Genomic DNA, 18,214 nt, shown 5'->3' with positions numbered 1-18,214 from the left:
TTCTGTCTCACACGCTCACATCGGTCAGGCTGCATCTGAAGAGTGTAAAAGCAGCAGGAATAAATATGCTGCCCCAATGTCTCCACATCTGGAATGGGCTCTACTCACAGGATTCTTTTGAAATGGCCCCATGACCAGACATCGTAGAGGGTGAGATCCGGTGAACGGACAGGCCATGCAACTGGACCCCCCCGTCCGATCCATAAACCAGAGAAGACACGACTGAGATGAGTCCGGACGTTAGCTGCGAAGTGGTCTGGAGCACCATCATGTAGCAGTCACATAACCCTTCTAATCATCAATAGAACTTCTTCCAGCACAGGAGGCAAAGTCATCTGCAAGAAACACCGATAGTTCCGACCTGTTAGGCGACGTGGAAGGAAGACTGGTTCCAGAATACGGTCGCCAATTATCCCGGGCCCACACATTCCGGCTGCACCGATGCTGATGATTCACTGTCACCATACGGCTCTGCATTCTATCCCGCAGATGACTGTTATGAAAGTTGAAGATGCCACTCCGCGTAAAGGTGGCGTCATCTGTAAAGTAAATGGATGACACAAATAACGGGATCGTTGTTGCCAGGTGAAGAAATCAATGACAAAACTGTTACCGATGTGGAAAGTCTGCCACTAGTAAGCTCTGCGCACGTTTACGTGATAAGGATAGTAGCAGTTGTCATGGAGAATGTTCTACACGATCTTCTGTCTTACCCTGTAGAGGCGAGCCAACTGCCTGGTACTGACACGGCGATCGCCTTCCACAGCGTCAATCACATTTTTCTCCAAGTCTGAAGTCCGAACGTAGAGGGTACGTCCTTATGATTTCCTGCTTGCTGAAATGACCCTGTCTCAGAAAAATGTCGAAACACTGTTACAAACACTGAATGCTGTCGTTGTTGTCGGCGGGGATAGGTCTCCTGATACAACGTCGCTGCCCGCCGCCCGTTGCCATTTGCCTTTCTGTAAGTAAACGCCATGTCGGTAATCTCTCGATTCGAATACGGAACCGTTGTGTACATTCACTACAAGGTGAGTAAGCAAGAGAAATGAATAGAACACAACACTGTCAATTACTATGACAGAAGAGGACCGTAGGGCATGACGCATGAGGAAGAGCACCATCCTCTAGGAGGACACCATGCATAATGTAACTGTGGCTGTATGGTGTAGAGCGTATTAGACCGCAATCTCTGTAACGAAGTGTGATTGAAAAAATGGTGTCTAGCAAGGAAACCACGCATTTCCAGACATAAGTTCATTAGACTTATTTTGTTCCGTATCCTCTCATCGATTAATCCCTCGAGTTTGTACACGGTGGAAAAAATCACCCTCTATTTCTTTCCTCGTCAGTTCTGCGGAGAACCTCCTCATTCCTTACCTATAAGTCAGTCGCGCGGAGTAGCCGTGCTGTCTCAGGCGCTTTGCCACGGTTGCCGCGGCAACCCCCGTCGGAGGATCGAGTCCTCCCTTGGGCATGAGAGTGTGAACTGTCCTTAGCGTAAGGTAGTTTAAGTTTGATTAAGTAATGTGTAAGCCTAGAGACCAATGACCTCAGCAGTTTGGTCCCACAGAACGTACCACAAATTTCCAATTTCCGTATAAGGCCACCATATTTTCAACACTCTTGTGCAGCACCACACCTCAGATGCTTCGATTCCTTTCTCTTACTGTTTTCCAACAGTCCATGTTTCCCTACCATACAATGCTGTGCTTCAAAAGTACATTTTGAGATGTCTCTTCCTCAAATTAAGGCCACTGTTTGAAACTTGGAGACTTTTCTTGCCCAGGAATGCCCTCTTCGCCAGTGCTAGTCTGCTTTTTAAGTCCTCCTTCCCCAGTTCGCCATGGAGTTTTCCTGACTGTATGGTAGAATTGCTTAACTTGTCTACTTCGTGATCTCAGTTTTTGATGTTAAGTTTCTCGTTGTTCCCGTTTCTACTACTTCTCATTGTTTTCGTCTTTCTTCGATTTACTCTCAATCCATATTCTGTACCCATTAGACTGTTCATTCCATTCAACAGATCCCGTACTTCTTCTTCACTTTCACTGAGGATAGCAACACTCTTTCACCCTAAATTTTAATCCCGCACTTGAATCTTTCTATTATTTCCGTCATTGCTTTTTCAATGTGTAGATTGAACAGTATTTCAGAAGACAACATCATCGTCTTATGCCCTTTTTAATCCAAGAACTTTGTACTTGCTCTCTCGTTCTTATTATTCCCTCTTGGTTCTTGTAAATATTTATATTATCCATCTTTCAGTATACCTTACCCCTACTTTTCTCAGAATTTCGAATATCTTGCACCATTTTACTTTGTTGAACGTTTTTTCCAGGTTAACAAAGCCTATGAAAGTGTGATGTATTTTCTTCAGCCTTGCTTCCATTATCAGCCACATCGTCAGAACTGCCTTTCTGGTGCCTTTACATTTTCTAAAGCCAAACAGCTCGTCACGTAAGAGATAATTTTCTTTTCCGTTCATTTATGTGTTATTCTTGTCCGTAACTTCGATGCATGACCTCTTATGCTGATTGTGCTATAATTCTCGCGCTTGTTCGCTCCTCTGATGGTATGTTACCTGTCTAATTCATTCTGCACACCATTGTGAATAATCGTTTTGTTGCCACTTCCCGTCGGCCGCAGTGGCCGACCGGTTCTACGCGCTTCAGTTAGGAACCTCGCGACCGCTACGGTCGCAGGTACGAATCCTGCCTCGGGAATGGATGTGTGTGATGTCCTTAGGTTAGTTAGGTTTAGGTAATTCTAAGTTCTTGGGGACTGATGACCACAGATGTTAAGTCCCATATTGCTCAGAGCCCTTTGAACCATTTTGCCACTTCTCCAAATGATTTTAGTAATTCCAATGGAATGTTATGCATCCCTTCTGCCTTATTCGACCTTAAGTCTTCCAAATCTCTTTTAAATTCTCATTCTAATACAGAATCCCCTATCTCTTCTATTTCGTCTCCTGTATCTTGTTGTACCACGTCGTCTTCCTCATAGAGGCCTCCAATGTACTCTTTCCATCTATCCGATCTCTCTTCTGCATTTAACAGTGGAATTCCCATTGCACTCTTAATGTTACCAGCATTTATTTCAATTTCACCGAAAGTTGTTGTGACTTTTCTGTATTCTAAGTGAGTCCTTTCAACAATTATTTCTTTCTCGATTATTTCACATTTTTCATGAAGCCATGTAGCCTTAGCATCTCTGCACTTCCTCTTTATTTAATTCCTAAGTGACTTGTATTTCTGTATTCCTGAATTTTCTTGTCTGCTACTTCGACCTTTCGTCGGTCAAATGATATTACCCATGGTTGCTTCGCAGTTACCGTCTTTGTACCTATGTTTTTCTTTTCAACTCCTGTGATTGCCCTTGTTAGAGATGTCCATTCCTCTTGCAAACGAACTCCCTACTGAGCTATTACTTATTCGTTATCGCAGTCCTTATAGCCACAGAGAACGTCAAGCGTATTTCTTTATATCTTAAAACTTCCGTATCCCACTTCTTTTCTCATTGTTTCTTCCTGATTAGTCTCTTAAACTATAGTCTACTCTGTATCTTCAGTAAAAGTATTTGGTCCTGGGTACGCGTTACAATCCAGTGTCTAATTTCGGAATCTCTACCTGACCCTGTAGTAATCTAACTCAAATCTTCCCGTATCTCTCTGCCTTTTTCAAGTATACCCCCTGCTATTGTGGTTCTTGAACAGTGTATTCGCTATTACTAATTGAAATTTATTGCAGAAGTCAATTAGTCTTTCTCCTCTCTCATTCATATTGTGCACTCCGTCGTCAGGCCACAAGTGGCCCATCGGGACTATCCGACTGCCGTGTCATCCTAAGCTGAGGATGCGGATAGGAGGGGCATGTGGTCAGCACACCGCTCTCCCAGTCGTTATGATGGTTTTCTTTGACCGGAGCCGCTACTATTCGGTCGAGTAGCTCCTCAAGTGGCATCACGAGGCTGAGTGCACCCCGAAAAATGGCAACAGCGCATGGCGGGCCGGATGGTCACCCATCCAAGTGCCGGCCACGCCCGACAGTGCTTAACTTCGGTGATCTGACGGGAACCGTTGTATCCACTGCGGCAAGGCCGTTGCCCTTATTCATATTACCAAGCCCATATTCTCCCGTAACCCTTTCTTCTGGTCCTTCCCCTACAACCGCATTCCAATCTCCCATGCTTATTACATTTTCACCCTCCTTTCTGTACTGTTACCGGTTCAATATCCTCATGTACTTTTTCTATCTCTTCACCTTCGTTATCTCAATGGGGGACTTATAAAGAAATTGGAAATTTGTGGTAACTTATATGGGACCAAACTGCTGAGGTCATTGGTCCCTAGGCTTACACATTACTTAATCTAACTTAGGCTAACTGTGTATCCACAGGACATGTGGCCTGTATTAGTAACGTGTCATGATGAACTGTCCATTGACAAAAGATTCCGGACTAGTTCCCCATTCGGATCTCTGGGAGGGGGTTGCCAAGTTGGACGGAATTTATCATACACCCTTGCAACGATGAACTACCTGCCTCGTCACCTGTCAATAAAATGACCTCGCACTTGAAGATGTTGCATTTCTTTCCGGCGGTGTACGTCACTTCGTCTGTGTACTGTAACATCCTGTAAAATGGGACTCAACTTATTATTGACTGCTACGTAATTAATAATGTACCCCCATTAGCGGCAACGCAAGCAGTCATCAGACTGCCGAATGGCATCCTGTGATAGATTGTACCGGGTATCTTGCAACTTTTGTTTCAATTCGGCAATGGATCTAGCAGGCTTTGGAGAACGCGTAAGTTCCCCTTCAAATTTTCCTAAATGCGTGTATTTGGTGAGACATCTGGTTATCTTTCTGGCCAGAGCAGTTGTTGTACACTATGAAAAGCAAAATGCGTATCAGCAGTTGCATGTGGGCCTGCATTATCCTGTCGAAAAAGCACCTCACCTTCTTCTCAAAGAAATGGCAGTATCGAGGGTATAGCAATGTAGCGTGGACTGGTTACTTTACCTTGCAGATACGTCAAATGTGACAGCGAGTTTCAACTGATGGTCCTAAGGTGAGGCCTGTGGGTTGTGGGCGAATGCACTCTGGAATCAACAGCTCACCAGATTTACGTCGTTCATGTTTATCTCCACCACTCGCACGAAGACGGAACCTACGATCATCACTGAAGACAACAGAGCGCCATTCAGGTCTTCAGTCACCTCTTTCACGCCAACAGAGTAACTGTGTTTGGTGGTGTCGTAATGTCATTGGTATCCTGGACAGCGGCATACGTGATCTTAGACCAGCTGCAAGCAGACGGGTCCCAATGGTCTTTGTAGACACATCAGACGCAAATATGCCTAGAGTTCTTCCTTGTATGATGTTTGTTCGGCCACCGCTGCAGTCATAATGTGTCGATCTTGGTATGCTTCTGTACTAAGTGGTCGCCCAGAACCTGGACTATGGGTGTGGGAATATCCTGCAAAAGATTACTGAAAGTAGTGACACACCACTAATACGTTGTGCCCAACATGTGCAGCAACTCGTTGATACGTCCATACAGTTTCCTGGAGGCCCATAATGCAATCCTGTTCAAATGTTTGATGTCTTTTAACAGGAGTATGTAGTCGTCTTCAGGGTATGGTTGTACTCCCGAGTGATTGCTGCGCACACTGATTCACCTCTAATCTCAGACAGTTATTGCTTACAGGGTCAAAACAGAGGGTGCCCGGACATATTATCCAAGCGCCATCTGATCACTGATGACCGTGACGAATGAATCACTAACACTAAAACCCATCAGAAGGCACTTGATATGCCTAGTATCACTGAACACAGTCCTCTCAGCCATTGCATTCTTTTCTTTCAATGCGCATTGGATCATTATCTCGTAACTTTGAAAAGTAGAATAATCGCAATTTGGGTGAAAAGTAATCCAAAATACAAATGAGAAAATAAATAAGTATATAAGGGAAATCTCCTGCAAGAATAAATCTTAAGAATTCTTTATTAATATCGACTTACGAAGTAACTAACGCGAATGGAGATGTAAGTAAACAATAATAAAATATAATAAGGCAGTCTATACTACTGCAAATGAAGTTTAAGGAAAGACGAGGAAGAGGAGAAATAAAGAGAGTATGAGAATATCGAATGCAGAATTGAAACAAGTACTAGTACAAAAGCGGAAGGTATACAAGATACACTCCTGGAAATTGAAATAAGAACACCGTGAATTCATTGTCCCAGGAAGGGGAAACTTTATTGACACATTCCTGGGGTCAGATACATCACATGATCACACTGACAGAACCACAGGCACATAGACACAGGCAACAGAGCATGTACAATGTCGGCACTAGTACAGTGTAAATCCACCTTTCGCAGCAATGCAGGCTGCTATTCTCCCATGGAGACGATCGTAGAGATGCTGGATGTAGTCCTGTGGAACGGCTTGCCATGCCATTTCCACCTGGCGCTTCAGTTGGACCAGCGTTCGTGCTGGACGTGCAGACCGCGTGAGACGACGCTTCATCCAGTCCCAAACATGCTCAATGGGGGACAGATCCGGAGATCTTGCTGGCCAGGGTAGTTGACTTACACCTTCTAGAGCACGTTGGGTGGCACGGGATACATGCGGACGTGCATTGTCCTGTTGGAACAGCAAGTTCCCTTGCCGGTCTAGGAATGGTAGAACGATGGGTTCGATGACGGTTTGGATGTACCGTGCACTATTCAGTGTCCCCTCGACGATCACCAGTGGTGTACGGCCAGTGTAGGAGATCGCTCCCCACACCATGATGCCGGGTGTTGGCCCTGTGTGCCTCGGTCGTATGCAGTCCTGATTGTGGCGCTCACCTGCACGGCGCCAAACACGCATACGACCATCATTGGCACCAAGGCAGAAGCGACTCTCATCGCTGAAGACGACACGTCTCCATTCGTCCCTCCATTCACGCCTGTCGCGACACCACTGGAGGCGGGCTGCACGATGTTGGGGCGTGAGCGGAAGACGGCCTAACGGTGTGCGGGACCGTAGCCCAGCTTCATGGAGACGGTTGCGAATGGTCCTCGCCGATACCCCAGGAGCAACAGTGTCCCTAATTTGCTGGGAAGTGGCGGTGCGGTCCCCTACGGCACTGCGTAGGATCCTACGGTCTTGGCGTGCATCCGTGCGTCGCTGCGGTCCGGTCCCAGGTCGACGGGCACGTGCACCTTCCACCGACCACTGGCGACAACATCGATGTACTGTGGAGACCTCACGCCCCACGTGTTGAGCAATTCGGCGGTACGTCCACCCGGCCTCCCGCATGCCCACTATACGCCCTCGCTCAAAGTCCGTCAACTGCACATACGGTTCACGTCCACGCTGTTGCGGCATGCTACCAGTGTTAAAGACTGCGATGGAGCTCCGTATGCCACTGCAAACTGGCTGACACTGACGGCGGCGGTGCACAAATGCTGCGCAGCTAGCGCCATTCGACGGCCAACGGTTCCTGGTGTGTCCGCTGTGCCGTGCGTGTGATCATTGCTTGTACAGCCCTCTCGCAGTGTCCGGAGCAAGTATGGTGGGTCTGACACACCGGTGTCAATGTGTTCTTTTTTCCATTTCCAGGAGTGTATAAATATAGAAGTAAACAGATATATTGTATGAACTATACAACGAGAAACGAGTGATTGCCAAGAAAATAACCAGAAAGGCTGATTAGGAAGTATTGCCCTTTTTAGAGATGTCCATTTCTCTTCAACTGAACTGCCTTCTGTGATATTCCTTATAGCAGTATCTATAGTCGCTAAGAACTTCAAGCGTATCTCTTTATTCCTTAATACTTCCGTATCTCACTTCTTTGCGAATTGATTCTTTAAGACTAGCCAGGAAGAATCAGTGCACGGGAAGGTGGGACACAGAAGTAATGAAGAACGAAGAAATGCGCTTGAAGTTCTCTGAGGCTTTAGATACTGCGATAAAGAATAAGGAATAGCTCAGTAGGCATTTCAGTTGAAGAGGAATGGACATCTCTAAAAAGGGCAGTCACAGACGATGGAGAGAAAACCGTAAATACTTGGAAGGTAACTGCGAAGAAACCATGGGTAACGGAAGAAATACATAATTTGATCGACGAATGAAGGAAATAAAAATAAGTTGAAGGAGATTCAGGAATACAGAAATACAAATCACTTACGAATGAAATAAATAGGAAGCGCAGGGAAGCTAAAGCCAAATGGCTGCATGCTAAATGTGAAGAAATAGGCAAAAGACTCATGATCGGAAGGACTGACTCAGCATTCAGAAAATTCAAAACAACCTTCTCTGAAATTAAAAGCAACCTTCTCTGAAATTAAAAGCAAGAGTGGTAACATTAAGAGTACAATGACAATTTCTTTGCAAAGCAGAGACTGGATAGGTGGAAAGAGTACATAGAGGGCTTCTACGAGGGCGAAGACTCGTCTAATGACTAGGCAGAAGAATAAACAGGAGTGGATGTAGAAGACAAAGGCGATCAAGCAAAAGAATCAGAATTTAGAAGTTCGGAAGACTTAAAATCGAATAGGGCAGAATGGTTAGAAAATCTGAAGAATATCTGAAACCATTGGAGGAAGCGGCAGCAACACGACTATTCACGTTAGTGTGAATAATGTATGTTTCTGGCGACATACCGACTGACTGTCGGGAAAACTTCATCGACGCATTACCAAAGACTGCAAGAGCGGACAAGAGCGATAATTATTGCACAATCTGTTTAACCACTCATGCATCCAAGTTCCTGATAGGAATAATATACAGAAGAAAGGATAAGAAACTAAAGGTTGTGTTGGATGACGATCAGGTTGGCTTCACGAAAGGTAATGGCACCAATGAGGCCGTTCTGTCGCTGTGGTAGATAAAAGAAGCATGACTAAAGAAAAATCGAGACAAGTTATAGAATTTGTCGAACTGAAAAAAACGTTCGACGTTGTCAGATGGTGCAAAGAGACGGGTAATATACAGTATGTACAAGCCCAACAGGGAACAACAAGAATGGAAGACCAAGCACGAAGTCCTCGGATTAAAAAGGGTGTAACGGATGTAGTCTTTCGCCGCTACTGTTCAATTTATACATCGAAGAAACAATAACGGAAATAAGAGAAGATTTCTAGAATGGAATTAAAATTCATGGTGAAAGAATATCAATGATAAGATTCACTGATGACGCTGCCGTCCTCAGTGAACGTAAGAAAGGAATACAGGATCTACTTAATGGACTGAATAGTCTAAAGACTACAAAATATTGATTAAGAGTAAATCGAAAGTAAATAGGAAAGTAAAGAGAATTAGCAGAAATGAGAACAAAGAGGAACTTAAGATCAGCGTTGGTGTTCACGAAGTAGATGAAGTTAAGAAATTCTGTAACCTAGGCAACAACATAACGCATGACAACGGAGCAAGGGTGACATAAAAAGCAGGCTAGGGCTGGCGAAAGGGCATTCCTGGCCACGAAATGTCTACCAGTATCAAACATAGGCCTTAATTTGAGGAAGAAATTTCTGTGAATGTACGTTTGGAGAACAGCATTGTATGATATTGAAACGGGGACTGTGGGAAACCGGAAAAGAAGGAAGTCGAAACACTTGAGATGTGATTCTACAGAAGAATGCTGAAAATTTGGAGGACTGATCGGCGTAAGGAATTCAGAGGTTCTCCACAGAATCAGTGTGGAAAAGTTTTAAAGCATCGACTGGCACATCGACCAGCGTAACGCCGCGATATGGCATCAAGAAGGCTCTGACCCGTGCGCCAATAGAAAGAGCAGGCAGCGCCATACCTCCAGAAAGACAAACTTCAGCGCCCCCTGTCATCGCTGACTTAACCAGCTGCCCACCGCTGGTCGGACCCAGTTCGGTAGCAGACTTCTAGAGCGTCAGTATGAGTAATAGGAAGACGGTACTTAGCCTGAGTTCTGCGAGTAGTAATAGCGTGCAAAAGTATTGCATGCAGGAGGCACAGGAAGCACGTCACCTCATAACAAGAAGTCAGGTTATGTTTCCTTCCTTTTTAGAAATAAAAAATGTGCTATTAGTCTGCAAGTGTTATGTAAACATCATTTTGGGTTAGTGCCACCGGCCATCGCAACTTCTCTCCTACATTGTTTGTCGCGATGCTGACTCTCACAGTAGCCGACACACCAAAAGGAATACATAGAAAACAAGACAATCAGAAGGTAGGACATCAGGGAATATCTTTTATGGCACTGGAAACATCCAGTATATAACTGAGGACGTAGGTTGCAAGTGCTACTCTGCGATGAAGTGATTGGCACAGGAAAAGAAAAAGAAAATAGAAAGAAAGATCGAATAAGTTTATACGTCTGGTAAAGTATGAGGTACATGGGAGGCAGTTAATTGGATATAAACTAGAAAAGCCCATAATGTACTGCAAGATTATACCTAATAAGTGAACAATAATGAATAACAAAATGGTTCAAATGGCTCTGAGCACTATGCGACTTAACTTCTGAGGTCATCAGTCGCCTAGAACTTAGAACTAATTAAACCTAACTAACCTAAGGACATCACACACATCCATGCCCGAGGCAGGATTCGAACCTGCGACCGTAGCGGTCACGCGGCTCCAGACTGAAGCGCCTTTAACCACACGGCCACACCGGCCGGCAATGAATAACAAACTGCATGTTGGCTACTGCCTCGGGGTCTTCGGCCGATGTTCGTCTGATGATTTTTCTGTTGTTTAGCCACCACGAATAGCTGGCATTCTTAAAGTTTCACCCTCCACTACTGGTGGTGGACTGGAACAGATCTCACGTCCGCAGAACGTATGTAACTGGTGGGCCAAAGTCCAAGGGTTTCTCCGCGGTTATTTCCGGTGCGGTTCTCCTCTTGCTACCTGCAAGAGTTGTTCGCTGCAGGACGGCAATCCATGATGCGTTTAACTTGAGGCTTTCTTCTTTCTTATTCAAGTAGTTCTCGTGTTTGATTACTTCTCTAGCTTCTCTGAACAAGCGGGTGCGATAGCTTTTCTCTACAGCCAGAACTTTCGTGTCCGCGAATTTCACTATGTGGTCTGCTTCGTACAGCGCGTGTTCTACCGCGGCCGATTTGTCCATCTGCCCCAACCTGCAATGTCGCTTGTGTTCTGTGATCCTGGTGTTGGTTGATCGCTCAGTCACTCCAACATAAATTTTTCCGCATGTGCATTGTATCCGGTATTTTACCGACGTTGCAGTGGATTCCTCTTTCGCTTTGCCGACCTGAAACATCTGTGATCCTCTTTGTCGGTTTGTAAATAGTCTTTACGCCGTGTTTCAACAATATACGGCCGATTCTGTCCGTCACTCTGGGAATGTACGACAGAAAAGCCGTACCCGACAGTAGTAGGGCAAGGTTCGTGTCACCCCACACTCCATTGTTGCCAAATTTATTCAAGATGGCGGTGATGACGTCATCCAAGATGGCAGCATGTAGACTTGGCAACAGAGCATGACGTCATCCAAGATGGCGGATTTTGGCGGGAAAATAGGCCAATTGTGCGAGGTTCACTAACCTAACCTCCAGAAAAAATGGCAGGAATTTTGAATTTTGGCGGCAAAAAAGACCAATTGGGCTACGTCCACTAACCTAAGCCTCCAGAAGAAAAAATGGCGGGAAGTTTGAATTCTTACAGGATAATGCATGCAAAACCGTACTTGTCTTTATTATTATTCATTATTATTGATTATCATTTACTAACATTCATTATCATTTATTATTATTTATATCATGCACATGTGTTACTTCGTATCTCAGCCATCTGAGGATGTCTCAGTGACGTCATTTAAGATGGCGGCAAGAAAGCCAATTGGGCCAAGTCCACCAAGTTTGAATTTTCGCGGTCACTTATGCTTCCACCGCTACATTATTAAAATCTCGTCTCTTGTACTACTCTAAGTCACCAGGTGGGGAAATGAATCCTTATTTCAGGCATAACGGTCATGCAGGTGTGTCCCAACTGACTTCGCGATGCTCAAACAACGAACTCCAGAGCGCAGCTGACGTACGCGCGCATGGCTGAGCCCGCTCCGTGCCCCACATGTCGGCGGGCCCGCACAGCCCCCGGCCGGCGCACCAGATACGTAGGAGCCGACCGGCGTCCCAGAGTCCCGCCACAAACGGTCAGCCGCGCTCGCCTCAGAGTCCGGCTATGCAAACGTCCTCACACCCCCGCGAGCACTTAACTCTGGACAGGATGGAACCTGTCGACCACGTGCTGGACAGAGGACACGTTCAACTCCAAATTTATTTTTTTGAACAGGTACGAATCTGCCGATACCTACCTCACACAACCGCCCGAGATGTTTGGAAAGTTCTATCACGTGACACACTAAAAGCTATATCGGTCCTAAAGTTCGCAAATTCCCAGCAGCGACGGACAGGAACCGACACGCTTGCTTTGTCCAAACCACCCCCACGCCACATGCCCGCGACTCCACAGCGCCACCAGCACGTGTGATGATGGAGCAAAAACTACGCTTTCGCCCCATAAACTCTGGAGTTCCCTCGCCGATAGACAGGAACTGATACGCTCGAACTGGAATGTTTGCTACCGAGTTGGAAACTTCCTTGACGTCACAACGCGCGATCGACCACGTGGCTCTGTAGGACAAAGAACGCTCTCACTAAGTTAACTGATCACCCGATTCTCATTATTCACCCCACATGCCCCAATTACCTAATCCAAGATCTTCGCAAAAACACGCACATAGGCGTGAACCGTCGCTCCCGTCAAGATTCGTACCTCCGCAAGTAAATTTAACACGATCTCTCAACTCAAATAAAATTTAAAAAAAACAAGTCAATATCACGCGCACATGCGGGAGCCATCACACGCTCCTAGCAGACGTCTCAACTCACATGCCTATCAACTCACTCAAATTGTATATGGTCCCACAAATACTTAACCTCCCCTTTATTCAAGCAAAATATATTCGACCCTACCATAAAATACTCGCCAATAAAAAAAATTGCTAACAATAGTCATCTCCAAAAACATTTCCTTCAATGCCATTCTTAATACCATCAACCTCGAGTTACACCTATATAACATACTTTTAAATAATAATAATAATAATAATAAATCATTCATCCTAACACAAACATAATGATCTCACTATCATCCTCTCTCTAATCTAAATAAGATCTTCACTGATACTATGAATTATTTGTCTATAATTTTATAAATTATAAAATGCTCAGCCCTCCACCATGTCCTCGAACCATCTGACTAGTTCAGCTTTCATCTACTAGGGGCGCTAGTGAACTCATTCACCACCCCCACAGAATTTTCAACATCCATTCTTTCATCCTAAGATCATGTGATACTACGTCATCACACTTATATAATGAGTCACCCCCCAGTCATCTTTCTCTCTTGTCACTTGCGTTCCATATCGTGCGTTTGTGTGTTTGCCTTGTTGCTGTTAAAATGAAGAGCCAGCCAGGAGTCTGCTGCTGTGAAGAAACTTAGACTTCACGATTCACCATTATCGAGTAAGTAAATAATTTTTATTTTTGATTATCATTTTTCCTTTATATCTCATATATTCCAGTTATTAATTATATATCTCATTGGTATAGCTAAACTCGTGGACATTATCCTCGAGTCTGAGGATCGAGCAGGTGGCGTCAATCAGCCTTGTCCTGAACAAGTTCCATTACCTGGTAAGTACATTTTTTCAATGTACTGATATCTCTACCCTTTAACTCCGTGTACGAGCGCTACATCTGTATTGGATAGCTCTATATGAAGATCCGCTTGTCACGTGGTGTGTGTGTGTGTGTGTGTGTGTGTGTGTGTCTGTTATACTCGCTCTCTATAAAGGTTTCTTTTGTTTCATATATCTGCCTTCGTCCTCTCATTTCTATATCACCAAACTTCTTCTACAAACATTTTTTGCTTTATATTATACTCATTCTATTCCATCTTTCTAGATTACATCGGCCCAGCGCTAGAAGAGCTAGATCGCCAACTCGAAATGGAGAGAGCTCGTCGTAAATGTAAGTACATCTCTAATAATTATAAAAATCACACTCGCTAAAAAATTAAATAATTTTTTCTTCTTGTTCTTTTAATATATATCCTTCTTCCTACTGTATTGATCTAGCCTTAACGTATATTTTGTTTCTAGATCATCCTAATTCCATGCAGAGTGAGGGAGCCGAACACAGTAATAACTTTTTAGATGAGAACGAACTGGACATGCCTGACTGGCTTGAGGGGCTTGTCGAATGCGGCGATGAACAGCTGAAGCCGTGGAATGAGATCGGAGATGGTGAATAGTTTTCATCATTACTCCAAAATAATTACCATTATTTACTGTTATAATAATTACTATTAGCCCGCATCTCGTGGTCGTGCGGTAGCGTTCTCGCTTCCCACGCCCTGGTTCCCGGGTTCGATTCCCGGCGGGGTCAGGGATTTTCTCTGCCTCGTGATGGCTGGGTGTTGTGTGCTGTCCTTAGGTTAGTTAGGTTTAAGTAGTTCTAAGTTCTAGGGGACTGATGACCATAGATGTTAAGTCCCATAGTGCTCAGAGCCATTTAAACCATAATTACTATTATTTATCCCTATTTTAAATCCAGGTCATTAAACTTATATTTATGTTACAGGTATATCAAAATAGAAACGATCACGCTTGTTTTGCATGGTCAATCCTAGCTTGCCAAAGAAACTACAATCACATCCTGAACGTCCAAGTACATACCATGTAGGTGATAATATTCATTCCTGTTATAACTTCAATGGTATTGAGTTCCCCGTCAAGATCCAGGACATACCTAAATTCGAGGCACCAAATACCGGAATATCCGTACACGTTTATGGCATGGTGAAGACGAGAAGCAAGTCAGACGAGCAAGACAAGCATATCGTAGTCGGCCTCCTCCATTTCTCCAGTTTTGCCGGTGAGCGTGAGCTGCATGTAAATATGCTTCTCTTTACTGAAGGTGACAATTATCACTATGTCTGGATCAAGGACATGTCCCGACTCCTTTCCTCCCAACCATCAGCTAAACATAATGTAAAACGTATTTGTTTAAGGTGCTTCAATTATTTCTCCTATGAACAGTTATTAGCTACGCATCTAGTAGACTGTACCTCCAAGGATGCGGTACGTGTTATTATGCCACGGAGGAAAACAAATTCATAAAGTTTAGGAATGCTCACCACCAGGAGCGATGTCCATTTGTAGTGTATGCCGACTTTGAATGCCTCCTCGCTCCTGTGACCCGCTGTGCAGGCAATTCTACGACCTCCCACACATCCTTTAAAGAAAAACATGTACCATATACGGCAGCGTACCAAATTGTATCGTCATATGACACCATCCTTAACGGACACATATCTTACCTCAGGGATAATCCCTCAATTTTGTTGCTCTCTGAGCTTGAAAAATTTTCACTGGAAGTTGGTAAGCTGTACAGCGGCAACGTTCCAATGACCACATCGAAGGAGAATGAAGATTTGTATAATAACGCCAGCGAGTGTCAGATTTTTGGGCTGCCGTTGGACAGAAAAGCGGAAACTTCTCGTACGGACCACTGTCATCTTACAGGGAAATTCCGTGGCGCAGCTCACAATGCGTGCAATTTGAAGTACCAATTACCTAGGCACACACCAGTTTTTTTTTCATAATTTAAGTGGATATGATACTCATTTTCTAGCTGAGCAATTGGCAGATTTCGGTTGGGAGAAAAATCAGGTGACTGTCCTACCTGAGAGCGTCGAGAAGTATATATCATTCTCCAAACGAATGACGCCAAGAATTACGCTGCGCTTCCTCGATACACTACGTTTTATGCAGGCGCCACTGCAGAATCTTGTTAAAACTCTACCTCCTGCGGATATGCATATCACTCGAGCTGCATTTCCCGACGAGGAAAAGTTTCAACTTGTGACTAGGAAATGGGTTTTTCCATACGAGTATGTGAATAGTATGGCCAAACTCAACGAAACCAGGCTACCCGACATAACTGCATTCTCCAGCACCTCACAGGCGACACCATAACGAATGCAGAGTATGAGCATGCCGTGAATGTTTGGGCGGGAATTCAATATTTCTACACTCCTGGAAACTGAAATAAGAACACCGTGAATTCATTGTCCCAGGAAGGGGAAACTTTATTGACACATTCCTGGGGTCAGATACATCACATGATCACACTGACAGAACCACAGGCACATAGACACAGGCAACAGAGCATGCACAATGTCGGCACTAGTACAGTGTATATCCACCTTTCGCAGCAATGCAGGCTGCTATTCTCCCATGGAGACGATCATAGAGATGCTGGATGTAGTCCTGTGGAACGGCTTGCCATGCCATTTCCACCTGGCGCCTCAGTTGGACCAGCGTTCGTGCTGGACGTGCAGACCGTGTGAGACGACGCTTCATCCAGTCCCAAACATGCTCAATGGGGGACAGATCCGGAGATCTTGCTGGCCAGGGTAGTTGACTTACACCTTCTAGAGCACGTTGGGTGGCACGGGATACATGCGGACGTGCATTGTCCTGTTGGAACAGCAAGTTCCCTTGCCGGTCTAGGAATGGTAGAACGATGGGTTCGATGACGGTTTGGATGTACCGTGCACTATTCAGTGTCCCCTCGACGATCACCAGTGGTGTACGGCCAGTGTAGGAGATCGCTCCCCACACCATGATGCCGGGTGTTGGCCCTGTGTGCCTCGGTCGTATGCAGTCCTGATTGTGGCGCTCACCTGCACGGCGCCAAACACGCATACGACCATCATTGGCACCAAGGCAGAAGCGACTCTCATCGCTGAAGACGACACGTCTCCATTCGTCCCTCCATTCACGCCTGTCGCGACACCACTGGAGGCGGGCTGCACGATGTTGGGGCGTGAGCGGAAGACGGCCTAACGGTGTGCGGGACCGTAGCCCAGCTTCATGGAGACGGTTGCGAATGGTCCTCGCCGATACCCCAGGAGCAACAGTGTCCCTAATTTGCTGGGAAGTGGCGGTGCGGTCCCCTACGGCACTGCGTAGGATCCTACGGTCTTGGCGTGCATCCGTGCGTCGCTGCGGTCCGGTCCCAGGTCGACGGGCACGTGCACCTTCCACCGACCACTGGCGACAACATCGATGTACTGTGGAGACCTCACGCCCCACGTGTTGAGCAATTCGGCGGTACGTCCACCCGGCCTCCCGCATGCCCACTATACGCCCTCGCTCAAAGTCCGTCAACTGCACATACGGTTCACGTCCACGCTGTCGCGGCATGCTACCAGTGTTAAAGACTGCGATGGAGCTCCGTATGCCACTGCAAACTGGCTGACACTGACGGCGGCGGTGCACAAATGCTGCGCAGCTAGCGCCATTCGACGGCCAACGGTTCCTGGTGTGTCCGCTGTGCCGTGCGTGTGATCATTGCTTGTACAGCCCTCTCGCAGTGTCCGGAGCAAGTATGGTGGGTCTGACACACCGGTGTCAATGTGTACTTTTTCCATTTCCAGGAGTGTAATTTAGGAGACTACGCACGTATTTACATGGACACAGACGTGCTCTTGCTTGCGGACGTTTTCGAGAAGTTCCGGAGTCTATGTATGACCACATATTCTCTGGACCCTGCCTTTTATTACACGGCACCTGGGTTGTCTTAGGATGCGTTGCTCAAGAAAACGAAATGCAGTATCGAATTATTGACCGACCCTGACATGCTTCTTTTCTTTGGGCGAGGGACGCACGGGGGGCTCTGCCAATGTATTCATAGACACGCGAAAGCAAATAACGCACAGATGGGTGACAGGTTCAATGCACCCCTTGATTCAAGTTATGTATTGTATCTGGATGTGAATAACTTATAGGGGCACGCTATGATGCAATGGCTGCCCATTAGCGAGTTTACGTAGCTGTCCAAAGATGAATACACGGGATTAGGTGGAAAAATCAGGGGGGGGGGGTATGGCCGCCGATTCTGATGTATGGTATGTTGTGGAGGCAGAACTCAAATACCCTATTAGTTTGCATGGCGCGCATGCCGATTTGCTGCTGTGTCCAGAGCAACTAGTTCCGCGAGAAGGCTCCACACCGAAACTGAAGACAACGCTGGGGGACAAGCAGAGGTACATCATTCACTATCTTAACCTCCAGCAATGCCTCAGCTTGGGTATGGAGCTGGTTAAAATCACCCAGGCCATCTCCTTCTAGCAGTCCCCCTGGTTG

The 18,214-nt window shown here is 45.7% G+C and overlaps 1 pseudogene; it reads right to left on the bottom strand.

Moving 5' to 3' along the window:
* Positions 1 to 3,988: 3,988 nt before the first annotated feature.
* Positions 3,989 to 4,106, bottom strand: LOC126185853 (5S ribosomal RNA; annotated as a pseudogene).
* Between the last annotated feature and the right edge of the window lie 14,108 nt (positions 4,107 to 18,214).

The sequence above is a fragment of the Schistocerca cancellata genome, chromosome 4, assembly GCF_023864275.1.
Source record: "Schistocerca cancellata isolate TAMUIC-IGC-003103 chromosome 4, iqSchCanc2.1, whole genome shotgun sequence".
Classification (NCBI taxonomy): Eukaryota; Metazoa; Arthropoda; class Insecta; order Orthoptera; family Acrididae; genus Schistocerca; species Schistocerca cancellata.
This window is presented reverse-complemented; position numbering and strand designations above follow the sequence as displayed.